General features: G+C 41.8%; 1 pseudogene; it reads left to right on the top strand.

Annotated features, from left to right (window-relative positions):
* The first annotated feature begins 14401 nt into the window (after window positions 1-14401).
* On the top strand, window positions 14402-20957 carry LOC117503607 (annotated as a pseudogene).
* Window positions 20958-21985: the final 1028 nt, after the last annotated feature.

Below are 21985 nucleotides of genomic sequence, written 5' to 3'. Positions count from 1 at the left end.
ACGGGCTCTCGTTCCGCGCAACCGCCTACCCAGGCCAGTGGGTGCCCTTGTCACCACATGTGGGCATGTGCATGCAGGGGCAACCACTCATCAGTTAAAATTTTAAACAAATCACACAATGCATCAAGGAGTTATGACATGTTGATTGTTCATCCACTAGGGGGCGCTCAGTGTACAGAGGGGCTGGGTGTGTTCAGGGGCCAACAGTCATCATACATGTGAAGTTTCAAGTCAATCAGGCAAAGCATGAAGGAGTTATCATGACTTGATGTTCCATGGCAAAGGGTCAAAATGGCGGCACCATAGCGGCTACACCCTTAAACATAGAAAAGCTTTCGATAACTTTTGGTCAGTATCATCTTTGGATGTTAAAGAAATTTGAAGTGCATTGGACAAAATCCCTAGGAGGAGTTCGTTCAAATACAACGTGGAAATCATTTCAAAATGAGAAGAAAATTCAAAATGGCCAACTTCCTGTTTGGAGTAGACTCAAGGTGCAAGAGACTTTTTTGTACGTCTATGCAAGTCACACGTGTACCAATTTTCATCTCACTACTCCAAAAAAAACCCTATGGGGAGGGGTTTTTGAAATTTTCAAGGGGGCGCTATTGAGGCACTTTGCCCCACCAATGGCCGAGGCCCCTAAGAATTGTAGGAGGTTGTCATGCTTGACCTGTGTATCAATTTTCATATGACAAAATTAAAGCGGTCAAAAGGAAGAACGTAATTTCACGGAGAAGGGGCGATATTTGGTACGCCGCCACACAGAAGCCGTTACTCGTAAGTTCACGATGATCATCGCCTACGTTCAAACAACTTGTTCTGCATGTTTTAGAAGTGGAAGGAAGTTCATGGGGTTAACTATGTGACTTCAATACCTGTTTAAGTATAATGTTCCATGGCGAAGGGTCAAAATGGCAGCGCCATAGCGGCCACACCTTTCAACATAAAGAAAAGCTTTCGATAACTTTTGTTCAGTATCATCTTTGGATGCTGTCAAAGAAATTTGAAGTGCATTGGACAAAATCCCTGGGAGGAGTTCGTTCAAATACAACATGTGGAAATCATGCGAAAATGAGAAGAAAATTCAAAATGGCTGACTTCCTGTTTGGAGTAGACTCATGGTGCAAGAGACGTTTTTGTACGTCTATGAAAGTCACACATGTACCAATTTTCATCTCCCTACTCCAAAAAAAATCCCTATGTGGAGGGGTTTTGAAAGTTTCAAGGGGGCGCTATTGAGGCATTTTGCCCCGCCCATGGGCGACGCCCCTATGAATTGTAAGAGGTTGTCATGCTCGACCTGTGTATCAATTTTCATGATGATGTGACAAAATAAAAGCCGTCAAAATGAAGAACGTAATTTCATGGCGAATGGGCAATATTCGGCACGCCGCCACATGGACGCCGTTACTCGTAACGTCACGGCGTTCATCGCCTACGTTCACAAATTTGTTCTGCATGTTTTAGAAGTGGAATGAAGTTGGGTTAAGTATGTGACATCAGGACCTCTTAAAGTAAAAATAGGACATTTCCCGCCACCACCGGGGGGCGCTATGGCGCAGGTGGGAACTTAAGATATGTGACGTTCAGGGCGGAGCCCTCATCATGTCCCAGCAAGTTTGAAGGCTCTACAATGAAGTATGTGGGCGTGACAGCCGTTCGAAGTGAAATGGCGTGCTCCAAAAAGCTCGCCAAAGTTTGACGACCCCTAGCAGCCACGCCTTTTGACTTAATTAGAATCTTTTGATAACTTTTGATCACCATTGTGTTGTGATGATTTTGACCAAATTTGAAGACGATCGGATAAAATCCCTAGGATGAGTTCGTTCAAATGTAAGTAGTGGAAATGGCCAAAAATGGCAAAAATTTGCTCAAAATCGAAACTTAAAAATCAAAATGGCCGACTTCCTGTCAATATTTCAACATGACAGTAAGAGACTTTTTCGTGCGTCCTGGCATGGTAATATGTGTACCGAATTTCGTGAGGCTACGACGAAAAAACCCAATGCGGAGGGGTTTTTGAAAATTTCTAGAGGGCGCTATTTCGCGATTTTTCTGCCCATGTGCGAGGCCCCCAAAATATCGAATTTCGGATCCGGCCGGACGACTTTGGAAAGTTTGGTGAGTTTTTGACCATGGGAAGAGGCCGAAATTTCGATTTCAAGAGTGAGAATAATAATAATAATAAACAGCGCAATTACAATAGGGTCCTCGTAGGACGTTGCCTACTCTGGCCCTAACTAGGACTGCAAGCAGTCATATACGGGCCCTCGTTCCGCGCAACCGCCTACCCAGGCCAGTGGGTGCCCTTGTGACCACATGTGGGCATGTGCATGCAGGGTCAACCACTCATCACACAGTTAAAATTTTAAACAAATCATGCAATGCATCAAGGAGTTATGACATGTTGACTGTTCATCCACTAGGGGGCACTCAGTGTACAAACAGAGGGGCTGGGTGTGTTCAGGAGCCAACCGTCATCATACATGTGAAGTTTCAAGTCAATCAGGCAAAGCATGAAGGAGTTATCATGACTTGATGTTCCATGGCAAAGGGTCAAAATGGCGGCACCATAGCGGCCACACCCTTCAACACAGAGAAAAGCTTTCGATAACTTTTGGTCAGTGTCATCTCTGGATGCTGTCAAAGAAATTTGAAGTGCATTGGACAAAATCCCTAGGAGGATTTCGTTCAAATACAACGTGGAAATCATTTCAAAATGAGAAGAAAATTCAAAATGGCCGACTTCCTGTTTGGAGTAGCCTCATGGTGCAAGAGACTTTTTTGTACGTCTATGCAAGTCACACGTGTACCAATTTTCATCTCCCTACTCCAAAAAAAAACCCTATGGGGAGGGGTTTTTGAAATTTTCAAGGGGGCGCTATTGAGGCACTTTGCCCCGCCCATGGGCGAGGCCCCTATGAATTGTAGGAGGTTGTCATGCTTGACCTGTGTATCAATTTTCATGATGATATGACAAAATTAAAGCCGTCAAAAGGAAGAACGTAATTTCATGGCGAAGGGGCGATATTCGGTATGCCTCCACACAGAAGCTGTTACTCGTAAGTTCACGGCGATCATCACCTATGTTCACCAACTTGTTCTGCATGTTTTAGAAGTGGAAGGAAGTTGATGGTGTTAAGTATGTGACATCAGTACCTGTTTAAGTATAATGTTCCATGGCGAAGGGTCAAAATGGCGGCACCATAGCGGCCACACCCTTCAACATAGAGAAAAGCTTTCGATAACTTTTGGTCAGTGTCATCTCTGGATGCTGTCAAAGAAATTTGAAGTGCATTGGACAAAATCCCTAGGAGGATTTCCTTCAAATACAACATGGGGAAATCATTTCAAAATGAGAAGAAAATTCAAAATGGCCGACTTCCTGTTTGGAGTAGACTCATGGTGCAAGAGACTTTTTTTTGTACGTCTATGCAAGTCACACGTGTACCAATTTTCATCTCCCTACTCCAAAAAAACCCCTATGGGGAGGGGGTTTTGAAAGTTTCAAGGGGGCGCTATTGAGGCATTTTGCCCCGCCCATGGGCGACGCCCCTATGAATTGTAAGAGGTTGTCGTGCTCGGCCTGTGTATCAATGTTCATGATGATGTGCCAAAATTAAAGCCGTCAAAAGGAAGAATGTAATTTCATGGCGAATGGGCAATATTCGGTACGCCGCCACACGGACGCCGTTACTCGTAACTTCACAGCGTTTATCGCCTATGTTCACCAATTTGTTCTGCATGTTTTAAAAGTGGAATGAAGTTGATTGGGTTAAGTATTTGACATCAGGACCTCTTAAAGTAAAAATAGGACATTTCCCGCCACCACCGGGGGGCGCTATGGCGCAGGTGGGAACTTAAGATATGTAGACGTTCAGGGCGGAGCCCTCATCATGTCCAGCAAGTTTGAAGGATCTACGATGAAGTATGTGGCCGTGACAGCCGTTCGAAGTGAAATGGCGTGCTCCGAAAAGCTCGCAAAGTTTGACGACCCCTAGCAGCCACGCCTTTTGACTTAATTAGAATCTTTTGATAACTTTTGATCACCATTGTGTTGTGATGATTTTGACCAAATTTGAAGTCGATCGGATGAAATCCCTAGGACGAGTTCGTTCAAATGTAAGTAGTGGAAATGGCCAAAAATGGCAAAAATTTGCTCAAAATCGAAACTTAAAATCAAAATGGCCGACTTCCTGTCCATATTCACCATGACAGTAAGAGACTTTTTCGTGCGTCCTGGCATGGTAAATATGTGTACTGAATTTCATGAGGCTACGACGAAAAAAGCCCAATGCAGAGGGGTTTTTGAAAATTTGTAGGGGGCGCTATTTCGCGATTTTTCTGCGACCATGTGCGACGCCCCCAAAATATCGAATTTCGGATCCGGCCGGACGACTCTGGAAAGTTTGGTGAGTTTTTGAGCATGGGAAGAGTCCGAAATTTCGATTTCAAGAGTGAGAATAATAATAATAATAAAAAAAATAATAATTATAATAATAATAATAATAATAAACAGCGCAATTACAATAGGGTCCTCGTAGGACGTTGCCTACTCGGGCCCTAATTTGGGATTCGCCTCTGCTATACCCAGGAATAACATATTAAAAATAAAGATCTAAAGAAGGGACGAAAGGGCCCAAAATATGCTAATTTAGGAACATTAAAAGAACCAATCGAACTGGAAATCTTGTGTGCCATGAAAAGGACTGAAATGCTGTCCATATTCACCTGTCGTATTGTTAGAAATACTAGAAACTGAAATCTGATGCCCTTTTGGGTAATTCGGTAATTAAGTAATCATGATTAAGCGCTAAATAAGTATCACAATTATTGAAAAGAACATCTATTTTACCGTAATACTTAGAATTTCAAATAAATACGTATGAGAAGTGCCATAGGTGTTCAAATAACACATGTAAAAAACCTAAAGAGGCTGTAATTATGCAAATATGGCTTAAAAAGTACGCCTCATACCAGTTAAGACAACACCCGGCACAAGTCACTGAAACACTTTGGAAGCTCTGATTGTTCATTCATCAACTTCTGGATCCATTGCATTAGAGCAGCTAGAACCTTTCCAGTCTCCAAGCAAATGTACACTCTAGGCCATGCCAGCAACAAGTCAATTTTAAAGTATCATCAGCTGCAGCCGGTTTTACAGTTAGTGTGAATAATTTCTAGTAGGTATTCAGGCGCTGGCAATTCTGTTCATACTGGGATGAACTTGCCATTCTTTTCCTTCTACCCATATTCAGTGACATTTAGGTTTCCTCCTTTACATTCACATATTTGAAAGAAGACATAGTGAGTGGTACTTTGGTGCACCTGAAGTTGGTGGCCAAACCTGTACCTGAATCTCTCGAACACATGGCAATCTTTTCTTTAAATCATTGGCATCTAATTTTGTTGAGGCTGTCTTTTTTTTTTTTCCTCCATCGTACACGGACACCACTGCCTTCTTCGCAGCTTCGATAATTCAATCACATTCAGTATCTGGGCCAGTCAGAAAGATTTCTGCATGTTTCCTGAATTCAGAATCATTGAGCAGCATAATTACCTAATTATCCAAAAGGGCACCCAATTCCAGTTTCCAGTACTTCTAACAACACTCCAGGTGAATTTGGATAACATTTCAGTCCTCATTTTGATGTCCAATACAAGATTTCCAGTTGTTTGACTGGTTCCTTTATCTAATTAACATAAATTAGCATATTTTGGGCCCTTCCACCCCTTCTATTCTTTATTTTTAATATGTTATACTTGGGCTATATCAGAGGAGAATCCCACATGAGACTTTTTTTTTTTTAAGTGGTGGGTTGGAGCCTTAAATTGAAAATTGACTGGACTATTTGTCAGTGTGCCAACCTGGAATGTCCTATGACACTGAAATAGATGTAGGGAATGCTGCAGGTTTGGAATTCAGCCGTGTGTGTGTGTGTGTGTGTGTGTGTGTGTGTGTGTGTGTGTGTGTGTGTGTGTGTGTGTGTGTGTGTGTGTGTGTGTGTGTGTGTGTGTGTGTGTGTGTGTGTGTGTATACAACCCCAATTCCAATGAAAAATGTAAATAAAAACAGAATACAATGATTTACAAATCCTCTTCTACCTATATTCAATTAAGTACAGCACAAAGACAAGATATTTAATGTTCTAACTGATAAATGTAGTTGTTTTTGTGCAAATATTTGCTCATTTTGAAATGGATGCCTGCAACACATTTCAAAAAAGTTGGGACGGGGCAACAAAAGACTGGGAAAGTTGATGAATGCCCAAAGAACACTTGTAAACAGGTGAGTGTCATGATTGGGTATACAATGAGCATCTCCAAAAGGCTCAGCCATTCACAAGCAAAGATGGGGTGAGGATCACCACTTTGTGAACAACTGCATGAAAAAATAGTCCAACAGTTTAAGAACAATGTTTCTCAATGTTCAATTGCAAGGAATTTAGGGATTCCATCATCTACAGCCCATAATATAATCAGAGGATTCAGAGAACATGGAGAACTTTCTACACGTAAGCGGCAAGGCCAAAAACCAACATTGAATGCCCATGACCTTCGATCCCTCAGGCAGCACTGCATTAAAAACCAACATCATTGTGTAAAGGATCTTACCGCATGGGCTCAGGAACACTTCAGAAAAGCATTAATTACACAGTTTGTCATTACATCTACAAGTGCAAGTTAAAACTCCATGCAAAGTGAAAGCTATACATCAACAACATCCAGAAACGCTGTTGCCTTCTCTGGGTCCGAGTTCATTTGAAATGGACAGACATAAAGTGGAAAAGTGTGCTGTGGTCTGATGAGTCCACGTTTCAAATTGTTTTTGGAAATCATGGACGTTGTGTCCTCTGGACAAAAGAGGAAAAAGACCATCCAAATTGTTACCAGCGCAAAATTCAAAAGCCAGCATCTGTGATGGTATGGGGGGGTGTTAGTGCCCATGGCATGGGCAATTTACACATCTGTGATGGCACCATCGATGCTGAAAGGTACATCCAGGTTTTGGAGCAACACATGTTGCCATCCAAGCAACGTCTTTTTCAGGGACGTCCCTGCTTATTTCAGCAAGACAATGCCAAGCCACATTCTGCACGTTACAACAGCATGGCTTCGTAGTAAAAGAGTGCAGGTACTAGACTGGTCTGCCTGCAGTCCAGACCTGTCGCCCATTGTGTGGTGCATTATGAATCGCAAAATACGACAACGGAGACCCCAGACTGTTGAACAACTGAAGTCGTACATCAAGCAAGAATTCCACCTTCAAAGCTTCAACAATTAGTATCCTCAGTTCCCAAACACTGAGTGTTGTTAGAAGGAAAGGTGATAACAGTGGTAAACATACCACTGTCCCAGCTTTTTTGAAATGTGTTGCAGGCATCCATTTCAAAATGAGCAAATATTTGCACAAAACAATAAAGTTTATCAGTTTGAACATTAAATATCTTGTCTTTGTGGTGTATTCAGTTGAATATACAGTGAGGAAAATAAGTATTTGAACACCCTGCGGTTTTGCAAGTTCTCCAACTTAGAAATCATGGAGGGGTCTCTTAGGTGCATGTCCACTGTGAGACACATAATTTAAAAAAAATATCCGGAAATCACAATGTATGATTTTTTTATAATTTATTTGTATGTTACTGTTGCAAATAAGTATTTGAACACCTATGAAAATCAATGTTAATATTTGGTACAGTAGCCTTTGTTTGCAATTACAGAGTTCAAACGTTTCCTGTAGTTTTTCACCAGGTTTGCACACACTGCAGCAGGGATTTTGGTCCACTCCTTCATACAGATCTCTAGATCTTTCAGGTTTGGAGTTTCAGCTCCCTCCAAAGATTTTCTATTGAGTTCAGGTCTGGAGACTGGCCAGGCCACTCCAGGACCTTGAAGTGCTTCTTATGGAGCCCCTCCTTAGTTTCCCTGGCTGTGTGTTTGGACCCAGCCATGACCCATCTTCAATTCTTACTGAGGGAAGGAGGTTGTTTGCCAAAATCTCACAATACATGACCCCATCCATCCTCCCTTCAATATGGTGCAGTCGTTCTGTCCCCTTTTCAGAAGAGCACCCCCAGAGTATGATGTTCCACCACCCCCATGCTTCACAGTTGGGATGGTTTTCTTGGGGTTGTTCTCATCCTCTAAACATGGTAAGTGGAGTTGATTCCAAAAAGCTCTATTCTGGCCTCATCTGACCACATGACCTTCTCCCATGCCTCCTCTGGATCATCCAGATGGTCACTGGTGAACTTCCAACGGGCCTGGACATGTGCTGGCTTGAGCAGGGGGACCTTGCTGCCCTGCAGGATTTTAAACCATGACAGCATCATGTGTTACTAATGTAATCTTTGTGACTGTGGTCCCAGCTCTCTTCAGGTCATTGACCAGGTCCTCCTGTGTAGTTCTGAGCTTTCGCAGAATCATCCTTACCCCACAAAGTGAGATCTTGCATGGAATCCCAGACCGAGGGAGATTGACAGTCATCTTGTGTTTCTTCCACTTTCTAATAATAATCATAACAGTTGTTGTCTTCTACCAAGCTGCTTGCCTGTTGTCCTGTAGTCCATCCCAGCCTTGTGCAGGTCTACAGATTTGTCCCTAGTGTCCTTAGAAAGCTCTTTGGTCTTGGCTATGGTGGACAGGTTGGAGTGTGATTGATTGAGTGTGTGAACAGGTGTCTTTTATACAGGTAACAAGTTCAAACAGGTGCAATTAATACAGGTAAAGAGTGCAGAATAAGAGGGCTTCTTAAAGAAAAACTAACAGGTCTGTGTGAGCCAGAATTCTTGCTGGTTGGTAGGTGTTCAAATACTTATTTACAGCAGTAACATACAAATAAATTATTAAAAAAATCATACATTGTGATTTCCGGATTATGTCTCTCACAGTGGACATTCACCTAAGATGAAAATTTCTGACCCCTCCATGATTTCTAAGTGGGAGAACTTGCAAAATCGCAGGGTGTTCAAATACTTATTTTCCTCACTGTAGGTTGAAGATTTTGCAAATCATTGTATTCTGTTTTTATTTACATTTTACACAATGTCCCAACTTCATTGGAATTGGGGTTGTACAAAGACCTGCAACCATTTAAAAGAATGGGAGCCATTCACATTAAAAATGAAAAAAAAATATTTTGGCTTCATTGATGAATTTGGCTTTCAGCGGGAATAACATTGTTAATTTTGGGATTACAATGACATGCAAAACATTTGGAATCACAATTTGATGGAAAATGTTGTAGGATTAGTTTCTCAGTGATATTTGCTGTTTTTTCTTCTTTTTTTTTTAGCTTTTAAAATTTCTGTACTGTATATGTCACAATATAAAGTGGGAAAATAGACTTTTCCACACATCTAAAAAGCCTGTATCTCCGCCACGGATCATCCGATTTGCCTGAAATTTGAAACACACATTCACTGCATACTTTTCACTGACATAACATATCCGTTGGAGTGTAACATCTGCCAGTCATTCATATGTAAGCTCTGAATCTATGGCTTCACCTGAAAATGAGCAAATATTTGCACAAAACAATAAAGTTTATCAGTTTGAACCTTAAATATCTTGTCTTTGTGCTGTATTCAACTGATTATAGGTTGAAGAGGATTTGCAAATCATTGTATTCTGTTTTTATTTACATTTTTCACAACATCCCAACTTCATTGGAATTGGGGTTGTATGTGTGTGTGAGGGTGTGTGCATATATATGATTTTCCTTTATAAATTATTTGTTGTATGGATCAGAAAGTATGCAATAATTATTTTAGCAAAATTAGGCATAAATCTGGGCACCCTTGTCATTTTATTGATTTGAATAGAAGCAGCTGCAAATAACCTGAAATACCAAGAACATACATGTCATCACATGACTAGGTGGCAGCATAAATAGGCTTCCTATAGAGCAGGGGTGGGCAATTAATTTTTACAAGGGGCCACATAGGGAACCTGAATTATGTCCGAGGGCCACGCCATCGATAACTCGGCTGTCTCCCATTACAAATTTTACAAAAAATTACCTATTTAATAGCTTTTAGGTAATTTTATTATTGTAATAATATGTAAATATTTAAATATACCTAAATAAACCTCTCTAATGATTTGCAACACACAAGCTTGACATTTTTAATATATGTAAAATAATCACAGACCTCATGAGGGCCAGACAGAGACATGCAAAGGGCCGCATGTGGCCCCCGGGCCGCAGTTTGCCCAGGTCTGCTATAGAGTCTAAGGCTCCAAACATAACACAGTTTTGATTTAAAACATTCATAATCTGTTTTTTTTAAGTGTTTTGTGAAGGTAAGTATCAATTTTAGCCTGCAAAAATGTTTAGCAAAATTTAAAAATGGGGCTTTTGACCTTTGAGGCATTGAAAATGACCTTAATAGTAAAAACTGACATTGGCATCCATCCACATCTTCTTTGTCTTAGGATGATTGAATGATCCAGCACTGATGCTGAGCATTAATAAGAAAATGCCACCATAAACAATTCTAGACTCGTTTTCCATGTTTGGCTCATGTACTACTGGGGAAGCTAAAACTCTCTCACCTTGATTAGACATGTTGGTTGAATGAAATGATCTGGATCCTGTATCAGGATCCTGCACTTGTCACCAGGGTAACACAAAATGAGGGTGTATCATTGGTGGGGGCTGAGAAATAGGGCTTCTGATTGGATGAAAAGCGATACAAAGCCTGGTTTTTCACTGTCTTTTTCATATCGCCCTGATGTTATTGCCACAGTTTCCAGGGCAGTAAAACTGATGGGACAAGTGCATGATTTATCAGCCCTATTTTTTTTTTTTGCATCTCATGAGGGCTGGTTTATGAGTATAGGGCAGATTTTTGTTGTAATCTGTGATGAAAAGGAATATGAGGCTGTCTCAGTCTCTTGTGAAGTGTGATGAGCCTGGAGTTTGCCTCTTGCTGTGCTGGCCACAGTCACAGAGTTCCTCAGGAAGCTGAAACCAAGCACTCTAGTATCCACGTATAGAATACTGAATTATAGACTTTTTTTTTGTGGTCAATTTTTTTTTTATTGAAAAATGTATAATATACATATGTATTATCATACATATACATAGTTTTTTTTTTCCTCCCCTGCCTTCTTTTCCATATAGTGAGTGCAAACAGGAACTGTCATTTCTACATTTGCAGGGAGGTAACAGAATTAAAACCTCTATCCCCCCCCCAAATTAGAGACATTCTTGTCGAATCCAGGAAATGCTGAGATTGACCTGTCTAGTTTAATGTTTTTCTTTTTTCTCTCTGTGGTGCCCTTCTGCTCTAGCCTATGTCTGTCTGAATCTTCTACAGTGGGCAATGATAGTTCATTGAAAAATTCTGTATCTGTGTTATATCATTGGTTTCAGAGGTGTATAATTTATCATAGTATGATTTAAATTAATTTCTTCTGGTCAGTATGTACATGTCCATGTTCATCTTTAATTGCAGTTATAAAGCCAGCTGTTTTTAATTGGTGTGACAGAAGCTTGCTGGCTCAGTCTCCATGTTCATATGTTGCACGGGACCTGAGATGAAGCTCAATAGCCTTAACGTTGGTGACCTCAGGTTCACTCTGGAGTAGAGATCTCTTTTCATAAAGATCATCAGAAGGTAATATCGAGTGTAGTTGATCGATTTCTTTAATGCAATCAATTCATTCTGAGGCTCGTTTATTTCTTTTTTTTTTTATTCTCCCCTGCAACAAAAGAGATTTTGTCCCCTTAGATAAGCTTTTAGGGTTTCCAAGAGTATAGAATAACTTATCTCTGGGGTTTCTGTGTAGGCTCTGTTGTCCAGGTGGTTTCCATAGTAGAGAAGTTTGAATCTTCGACTGGACTGGGTTGCTTGACGTGAGGACGTTTCGCTTCAAATCACAGAAGCTTCCTCAGCTAAAAGTCTTGCTCTGGTAGTCTGACTTCTGTCTTGACTCTTGTAGAGAAGAATAAACCAGAAGCCAACAAAAGCTGGAGTTTTTAACCTAACCAGACCCCTCCTACCGAGAGGCTGACTGCTATAGGCTAGTGACTAAACAATAGCTCTAATTAGCACCTATTGTGCTCTAGCTAGCACTCTCCTAATGCTGGGATGGAAGCCTCCCCTGATGGCTCCCTTGACGACTCTCCTGATGACGTGAATGACTCATTATCATGAACAAAAGACTGAAACTGCTTTGACCTGAGTACCCCATTGTAAACAGGGGGCAAAGCGTGTCTGAGACCCGCTCCGCAGTTAAGGCTGGGTTTCAGCTGTTGTACAAAGAATGCTTCCTTGACACCTCTCTCAAACCATTTCTTCTCTCTGTCTAAGATTTTAACTTCCTTGTCCTAAAACGTGTGGTTAGTGTCTTTCAGGTGGAGATGAACTGCAGACTGAGGTCCACTGGTGACCTCTCTGTGGTGCTGGTATAGCCTCTTGTTTAAAGGTTGCTTAGTCTCACCTATGTAGTGTTCATTACAGTTTTCCTGACATCTGATATAATACGCTACATTGCTCTGTAACTAGGGATCCTGTCCTTAGGGTGAACTAATTTCTGTCTCAAGGTGTTAACCGGTTTAAAGTAAACTGGGATTTTGTGCTGTCTGAAGATCCTCTGTAGTTTTTCCCCCTACTCCTCTTCTTCTTGTCTCCGTCTCCTGTCAATCTGGTCTCTTTGTTTTCTGGGACTTCTGCACTTTGTCCAGGGACAATCGTGGGTACCCACATACTGTGAGGGCTTTCCGTACAAGTTGTTGTTCTTTAGCCCTTCCCTCTGCAGTTGTGGGCACCTGTAGGGCTCTGTGTTGAAGAGTCCTGATCACCCCGAGCTTGTGTTCAAGGGGTGGTTTGAGCCAAAGAGCAGATATTGGTCAGTGTGAGTGGGTTTTCTGTAAACCTCTGTCTGGAGCTGCCTGTTCTCTCCAATCGTAACATCACAGTCCAAGAAGGCTAAATGGTTGTTTCTGGCATCCTCACGTGTGAACTTGATATTGGAGTCCACCGAATTGATGTGTTCTGTAAAGTCCTCGACCTCCTGTTGCTTGATTTTAATCCATGTGTCATCGACATATCTGAACCAGTGACTGGGAGAGATGCCCGTGAACGACGTCAACCACTCGCTCCATGTACAGATTGGCCACAATGGGGGATACCGGAGACCCCATCGCACAACCATGGATCTGCCTGTAGTAACTCTCCAACTCTTGGAGATCTGTCTTAACACCACGTATTTCCTGTTTAGGGGGAATTACTCGTAGACTTAGGTTTTATTCCCAGCCATGACATTTGGATGCAGGTTATCCAGGGATGAGCGCAGGCACAAGAGCCTTGACCCTATGGTCCTATTTGTCACTCTTTTTTTTAATGAAATTCTGAGCAACATGATACAGTGACGGCCAATCCCTGTAAAAAGGCAGCCTGAAGTCAGCTGCCTGCTTGAACAGCATAAACAAAAATGGTGGAAAGTGCTCCAAAGCAGCTTATTTCTGTATGAATCGAACATGTTTGGCATTTTTTTTTCTCATTTTGGGAAAGTTGGCAAGAAATGCAGTTCTAAGTCTAAAAAGCAGTTTCTGTAACCAGGTAACACCTCTGAAGTGATTTACAAGACATCATATTGGCATGTTAACTAGTGATCCAGGAACATCACTGTGAAAGAGACTGAAACATTTCAAGCAAACACTCCAGATTTTAATAGTACAGGCAGCGACATGTACAAACCATCACAATGATGAAGTGTTGAACAGTGGCTGTAAACACATGTATGGTGATGTAGTCCACAGCACAGTAAAATTGCTAACTTCATAAATATCAGATTTCCTTCTAATAGTGCAGCACATAAGACAATATTTAGAGTGGAATCCTGTCTGCAAATGGTGATAGAAGCATCAAATTCAGCACAAGGTTTTGTTGGATCTGACAGCTGCGTTTGACGCAGTGGATCATGAGATCCTCCTGTATCGCCTTAAGAATGTGGTCGGCATTCAGGGCTATGCTCTAGAATGGTTCAGATCCTACTTAACAGGAGTTCTTGTGTAAGACTTGGAGATTTCGCTTCCTCCACAGCTCCCCTGTCATGTGGTGTGCCTCAGGGGTACATTCTTGGGCCACTTCTTTTATCATTGTATTTGCTTCAGTTGGGATCAGTTTTTCATAGATTTGGGGTGTCATTTCACCTTTATGCTGATGACAGTCAAATCTATGTGCCCCTAAAGCATGAGTGTGCTTTTGGTGCCAGTCAACTTTTAGAGTGCATTGAGAACATTAAAGACTGGATGTCTGCAAACTTTCTACTGTTTAATGAAAAGAAAACCTGAAGTTCTTCTGGTCGAGCCAAGAAAATCTGGTAGTGGTTCAATAAACCTTGGACCATTGACACAGTATCTACTGTTTGTAATCTTGGTGTGAGAATGGATGAAGATTTTAAACTTGATAAACAAATCAGTGCTGTTGTGAAGGTAAGTTTCTTGCACTTGAGGAAGCTAGCTAAGATAAAGCCCTCACTTTCAAGGCGTCACTTGGAGATTTTAATCCATGCTTTTGTCATGACTCAGCTGGACCATTGTAATGCACTGTACGCCGGTATTAGCCATTACTTGCATAGCTGCAGCTGGTTCAGAACACTGCAGGCTGCCTTTTAACTGGATCCCAGAAGTATGACATTATCGTATTAGTTTAAAAAAATGTTTTTTAAGTGTCTCAATGATCTTGCCCCACGGTATCTGTCTGACCTGCTCATGGCTTATTCCCTTCACGTTCTGTTAGGTCACAAGATCAAGCTCTGCTTGTAGTTCTCAGACCAAGCTCAAATTTAGAAGTGATAGAGCTTTTTCTGTTGTTGGTCCCAGATTGTGGAATGACCTGCCTCTTTATCAGGCAGGCAGACTCTCCTCTAGTCTTTAAATCTCGCCTTAAAACATATTTGTTTTCTTTGGCTTTTGACTAGAGGGTTGATGATTTTACTGTTTTAAAGACTTATATTGTTGCCACTGTTATTTACCATGTGATTATTTGTCTTTGTTGCTCTACAAATAAACTGGATTGATTGGAAACTGGATTGACAAATACTCTAACATTCCTCATTTAAAAAAAATCATTTGTCACTTGAATTTTCAGTTGGTGGCCAGGTAGGGGTCAATTAAAGAATTACACAGGGGTCAAAATTAAAAGTTGCTCCAATCATATTGAAACCTACACTACATTATTTTCCTAATCATAAAGATTCCAGAAAGGTATAGTTTGGACTCTCTGACTGAATGTTATGGAGTTTTGGGGTAAAAACTGCAAGAATGGTGACAAAGGTCAGTTTTAGTTTGTACAGGGGTCAAAAGTTAAAGTTGCTCCAACTTTGGTAAAAAAAAAAAAAAAAAAAAAGCAAATTGGTTAATAGGATTAATAAATGGAATAGTTTTGATAGTGTTGAATGCTTGGTCTCCAAAGTAAAGGTCAAACAAGGTCAATGCCATGACATATGTTACCCTGTAACATGAACTAAGCATGACACATGGTACAAACTGTTGCTGTCCTGTTAACTCAACTAATATTTTACATCATTTTTTAACCAAAATTGTAGCAACTTTAACTTTTTGCTGTTTTTATCCCAGAACTCCATAGAATTCAGTTACAGATAGTCCAAACTATACCTTCTTGGAATCTTTATGATCAGGCAAATATCATGGTATAGTTTCATTCAATATGATTGGAGCATCTTCTAATTTTGACCCCTGTTATACTTCAATTGACCCCTACATGGCTGCCTATTGAAAATTCAAGTGGCCAATCAGTTTTTTCAACAGAGGAATGTCTAAGAAGCATTTGTGCTGAATTTGATGCTTTTATCACCATTTGAATGATTTTCAGTTATCTGCTGCACTATGTCTCTTTGTAAAGCTAACACATTGACTAATCATGAATATTCAGATAATGAATTCCAAGACTTGGTGTTTTGAGTCCTAGACAAATTTGATTATCAATCCAAATACGCTTATCATCCATCTATGTTCTATACCAACTTACTCCAATCAAGGACCACAGGGGGTCTGGAGCCTATCCCAGCAGTCATAGGGTGTGAGGAGGGGTTCACCCTGGACAGGGTGCCAATCTATTGTATGTATTCTCTGATCAAAAGTAAGTCCCTTCGGCTGCTCCCTTGTTTACACTCGGGGTCGCCACAGCAAATCCAAGGTGGATCTGCATGTTGAATTGGCACAGGTTTTACGCCGGATGCCCTTCCTGACGCAACTCCACATTACATGGAGAAATGTGGCAGGGGTGGGATTTGAACCCGGAGCCTTCTGAACTGAAACCAAGCGCATTAACCACTTGGCCACCACCCCTGCTGTATGTATTCTCTGATCAGTTGAATTTAATTATCAGTTAATTTCAGTTGCAGTTAATTGCAGTGGAATGTGATCCTATGATTCACCTCAGTGTCACATCTGTGCACTACAATTTCCTTCAAGTATTCTGATTTGTAAACTAGAAGAGATGTCGCATGAAATGCCTCTGATGGGTGTGGTCCTCCTTTGAACGTCATGCCGGACCGCCTTTATCTTAACGTTGACTTTGTACAAATGACAGCATCTTTTAAAATATTTTGTACAGATTTAAAATTGGTGTTTCTTTCCATCGAACAGCCAAGCTGTGAAATCTTACTAATTTGTGTAAGACATCAACCCGGTGGAGTCCTTGCTTCAGGTGGTACTGGCTCATGCTGTTTCTGGTCTCAGCGGGTGTGATGTGTCTTTACCACCTCTGTTCCAGACTAACTGGCATGAGGTTAATTGTAGCCTGTTTCCCGTGAAAACTGGCTTGACGTGTCACAGCTGAAGATGAGCTGTCATCTTTGGCCTCACCTCCTGATAGTCCACTCTTGGTCTTGGGGGTGTTTAAAAAGGGAACTCTCATGCTGAAATCACTACTCGTAAGAATGAATCACCATCGTCTTTGTCCACAGTCAACACACCTGCATAATGGAGATGCAGTTAAATCCAATAACTGGTGCTGCCTTAATTCCACATGACTTTCTAGTTACAAGCCTAACATTTAATAAGAACAAAGGTTAAAGTATAACCTTGGCCACAATGACACGACACTTCAAATATGAGCACATCGACTGTCAAACCATCAGTTTGTCTGAAGTCTAGCAGAATACACATTTATCTTAAACGTTTTATTTTGAGCTTTTCAGATTGGTTTTTCAATACTGAGCAAAAATGATCAACATGCACTCTGAGTTTTCCCATTTAGAAACACATTCAGATGTTTCTGACCTGTATTTAAAAATCATTTGACTGTCTAGCAAAATGAACATCAGTGGTTGAGTAATTGTCCAGTAAATCACAATATTGGCAAAGACGGTCATTAGTTTATGAGCGTGTCGTACCATTTGGACTGCAAAACGGACGTAGGCACTAGTCATGACATAATCAGTGTCTGTGGCCCCCCCCAAGTGTTTCTTTGTGCTATTGAAACATGTGGGAAGACCAGGACATGCTGGAAGGATCAAATCTCCCAGCTGGCTTGGGAACACTTGGGAATTCCCCCGGAGGAGTTGGAAGGCTCTGGCTGAGGATGGGAAGTGTGGGATGAGCTGCTTAGTCTGCCGTGACTTGGACGCCATTAATTGGTGGTGAATGAATGAATAAATGAGGCTGGATTTTACACTGCTGTGTATTTAGAAACACTAAAAAATAAAGCACAAATTGCATTTAACCCCTTAACGCCTATTGTCGCATATATGCTACAATATTTGACTCAAATATGCAACATACCAAATTGACCAGTTTGCCTGTCGCATATTTGCAACATACCAGTATTATTATTATAACATAAATTACCAAAATACCAAATTACTATTTATTTTTTGTGCAAAAGTGAAATTAATAATCTCAACATTTACCATCTACTTAAAGGCAAAAACACATTTCTTTTATATACAGCTATATAAATTCAGGCATTAAGGGGTTAATTCAAGGCAAGGGATGAAATGTTGCCCCCCCCCCCCCCCACGATCTGCAAGGGATATCTAATAGTAGGGTTTTTAAAAAAAATAAAATTCCATAAGTATTTGGACAGTGACACTTGTGGCTGTAACTTTTAAATGAATCGCCTGCATTTAGACTTTCAGCTTCAATTGAAGTGGTTTAATCAAAATTCAGCATTAACCTGTTTAAGTGACAAACTTTCAGGGGCCAAACATAAATGGACAAGTTAAGGATTATTATACGGACTATCAGTTTCAGCTCAGTTTACTATGTTTTGGACTTTCCTTGGTCATTAAATACCATTGGTATGATGCTCAGTGACTAAATCTGGGTAGAGTAGGCTGATCTCAAAAACTGAGTGATCATGCAAGGAGGATGACACAAGTGAGGGAAGTCACCAAGATACAATGACATTTCTACCTTTCTGTTGCATCACCAGTTAAATTGTTTATAATGGAGTGGACATGAGGTCCTTCTCTGTTGCCACTTCATGTGAAGCTGTAACTGGTTGTTCAGTAGGTCAAACCTTGTAATATGCACATTCTTTCAGTTGCATTCACAGAACACTTGACTCCTTCAGAGCAGTCGTGTGTCTTGGTGGCTTCCCTCAACTAATCTCCTTCTTGCATGGCCACTCGTTTTGAGAACTGCCTTCTTCAGACATATTTATACGTCACACTGAAAGTGGCAGGGGTATAATAAAAAATGATGGAATATTGTTAAATGAATTGAAGCAGAAAGTTTCCACTTGTGTAAATTTTGATGCATTTTAACACTAACTACTTGCAGACCTGTTGACTCGAGGCATAAACACATGGACTTTTATAATGTATTTATTGACAGTAGTCCAGAGCCAGTTGTCAATTTGACCTAATCGGTACCACTTAAGAGGACTAAACAACACTTAGAATCCAGCCTCCGTGTACCAACACACATTCCCTACACATTAAGTATGGGGGCTACCTCTACCATATGTTAATGTGTAGGTCGTGGTACACCGAGGCTGGATTTCAAGTGTTGTGTGGTACAGGAATCTGCTGGCCCATGGACTGCAAGCCTTATGAGTGTTTGAAGGTCTTCTCAGTATATTGGAACTTGCAGAAAGAGCTGTTGCTGGAAACTTTACCTTGTGGTTATGAGATGATCTGCTTTAAAAAGTTTATATTCTGCCAATGTAACACATTATAAACTTCTCTTCACAGGTAAAACACTTGACTCGTGATGGGAGAACAACTGCTTATGCTCTGAGACACTCAAAAATACTCGAGCTGAATGATGAAGGCCGTAAAGTGCGGCGCAAGTCCCGCAGTGCCGGTTTTTGCGAGCGAATCTCTGCCGCGCCGTATGTTGCTACTCAGTGACTTGCACAGATGGCCGGAGCTGGCCGCTCTGGCATGGTGGCACCAAGATAATGGAGAAATGAGGGAGGGGCCACTCAGCAGGAGCAACTGATGAAGCTGTTGCTAGAAAGCGTTTGGAACATACGGTGCAATTTCGTCGTTACGGATCTTGAAGCCCGGAAAGGATCTGCCAACTGACCTGAAGAGGTTAAGTGGCCGCTACAACCAGTTGGGCACAGAGGAATGTGCAATTGTGGAGTTTGAAGAGGTGGAGGCTGCCGTCAAGGCCAACGAGGCTGTGGGTGAGTGAGGATGGAGGAGGCAGTTCACTGGGGTTGAATGTAGTCCTGATTGGCACCAAGCCACCCAAGAAGAAGGTTCCCAAAGAACAACCTCACGAGGAGACCGGGATGCGCAAAAGTCGCTCGCGTCAACAGCAGAGTACGAGAGCTCCAGTACCACGGGGAGGACTCAGCCTGCAGTTCCTCTGAGACTGAGAGCACCCCTACGTCACCCAGGCTGGCCCGCAAGTCGCAGTCCTGCAACAAGCTCAGCCCCACCACTGCTGGCATCTGCTTCCAGAATAACCACCTGAGCCCTGGCATATCACCACGTAACAGTCCTGGTCTAGTCCCCGGCCAGTCCTTGCTCTCACCGCAAATCCCCTCACTCTCAAAAGTCTCCCTTAGCCAGTGAGGGCAGGCTGAGGCCCCGAGCCCGGGCGCCGCTGGGCAGACTACTCCTCTGACAGCAGTCTTACCCCTTCAGGGAGGCCCGGTTGGTTCAGCGGCGTAAGCAAGTGGCATCTCAGAGAGCAGTCAGTTGGTAGTCCCATGCTGGGTAGGAAGATCCAGAACGCGGATGGCCTTCCCCCAGGAGTCATGAGGCTACCGAGGGGCCCTGATGGAACCCGCGGGTTTCACTGTGTTACTATTGGCGAAGAGGGGGCGGGCCGCTGCTACGCAGACATGATGTGTGATGTGTCTGTACACTCCCCCCCCAAAGTAAAGTGACAGAAGTTCAACGTGTTCTTTGGCGTATGGCTCGGCCACCACCCCACAATGGAGATTGTAGATAATTTTTGTTGTGTGAATCAGTTTTCAGTACGTTTATATTTTTATACATTTTGAGTTGTTGGTGACTTACTAATGGAGATCTGAATGTAAACTGTTCTTGGTTGAGGAGGAAACTTTTCATATTCCATGACAATGGATCATTTCACCTCCATCATTGTGTGAACTCTTAAATGAGGGAGTTTGACATTTCTGTCAAATATGTAAAAGATGACTGTGGCTTAAGTAGGCAGGTAGACGTGGTAGTTATTGCCATGTTTATATGCTAAACGCCATGAGGCCATAATTGCTCCAATGCCATAAAAGCTGGACAGTTAACTTTGAATTTTTTTTCTTTTTAAATTTGATTTGGCATTTAGTTGGAAAGGGTTTCTTGTATCCCTGTAGTTTGTTTTTGGCAGATAGCGCCCCCCCCCCCCGTAGATCTGTTATCAGTCAGCGCTTGGTGAGGTGTGAGGAATATATGGGTCAGATGAAACTGATGCTGTTATGTTCTTGCCTTTGCATTGGAGCTGGGGATTTGTACAGCACAACCTGTATTGTACAAATAAATCACTGAAACTGCAATTGGGTCTGACCTTTCTTTAGCACCCCCCCAATGTGGTAACTTCTGTGGAATCTATCAAATCAACTAGAAGGTAATCCTCACAGCAAGGTCCAATAGTCCTTTGTATCAGTTCACATTTTCTGTCAGTTTCATTCTCATGAGTGGGTCATGTCTTCACTAATCTTTGATGTTGATCACTGGTCTTTCATCCTGATTGCCAAGCTTGAATCCTGATTGATTTAATGCTGTAATCAGAATAAAAGGCTCTGGATGAAAGACGCCTTGAGGCCAATCTGTATAAAAATTGACAAGTGGTTCTTTGACAAAGGGCCTTCCTTTCAATAGCATATTGCTAAAACTTGTTCAGTTTTGATATCCGGCTGACAAATGGTAAGAAGCTAAATGGTAATGTGGAAGGGAGGAAGTGGTGGATGTGTTGCATTTACAAAGCTGCTGTAATCTTGGTCCAGTCATACTGAGACTTGACCCACCACTAATTGGAAAAAAAACTGACTGCAAGCAGTCATACGGGCTCTCGTTCCGCGCAACCGCCTACCCAGGCCAGTGGGTGCCCTTGTCACCACATGTGGGCATGTGCATGCAGGGGCAACCACTCATCAGTTAAAATTTTAAACAAATCACACAATGCATCAAGGAGTTATGACATGTTGATTGTTCATCCACTAGGGGGCGCTCAGTGTACAGAGGGGCTGGGTGTGTTCAGGGGCCAACAGTCATCATACATGTGAAGTTTCAAGTCAATCAGGCAAAGCATGAAGGAGTTATCATGACTTGATGTTCCATGGCAAAGGGTCAAAATGGCGGCACCATAGCGGCTACACCCTTAAACATAGAAAAGCTTTCGATAACTTTTGGTCAGTATCATCTTTGGATGTTAAAGAAATTTGAAGTGCATTGGACAAAATCCCTAGGAGGAGTTCGTTCAAATACAACGTGGAAATCATTTCAAAATGAGAAGAAAATTCAAAATGGCCAACTTCCTGTTTGGAGTAGACTCAAGGTGCAAGAGACTTTTTTGTACGTCTAT

This window comes from Thalassophryne amazonica, chromosome 2 (genome assembly GCF_902500255.1).
Source record: "Thalassophryne amazonica chromosome 2, fThaAma1.1, whole genome shotgun sequence".
Lineage (NCBI taxonomy): Eukaryota > Metazoa > Chordata > Actinopteri > Batrachoidiformes > Batrachoididae > Thalassophryne > Thalassophryne amazonica.
The sequence above is the reverse complement of the archived record's forward strand: the minus strand, read 5'-3'. Positions and strand labels throughout refer to the sequence as shown.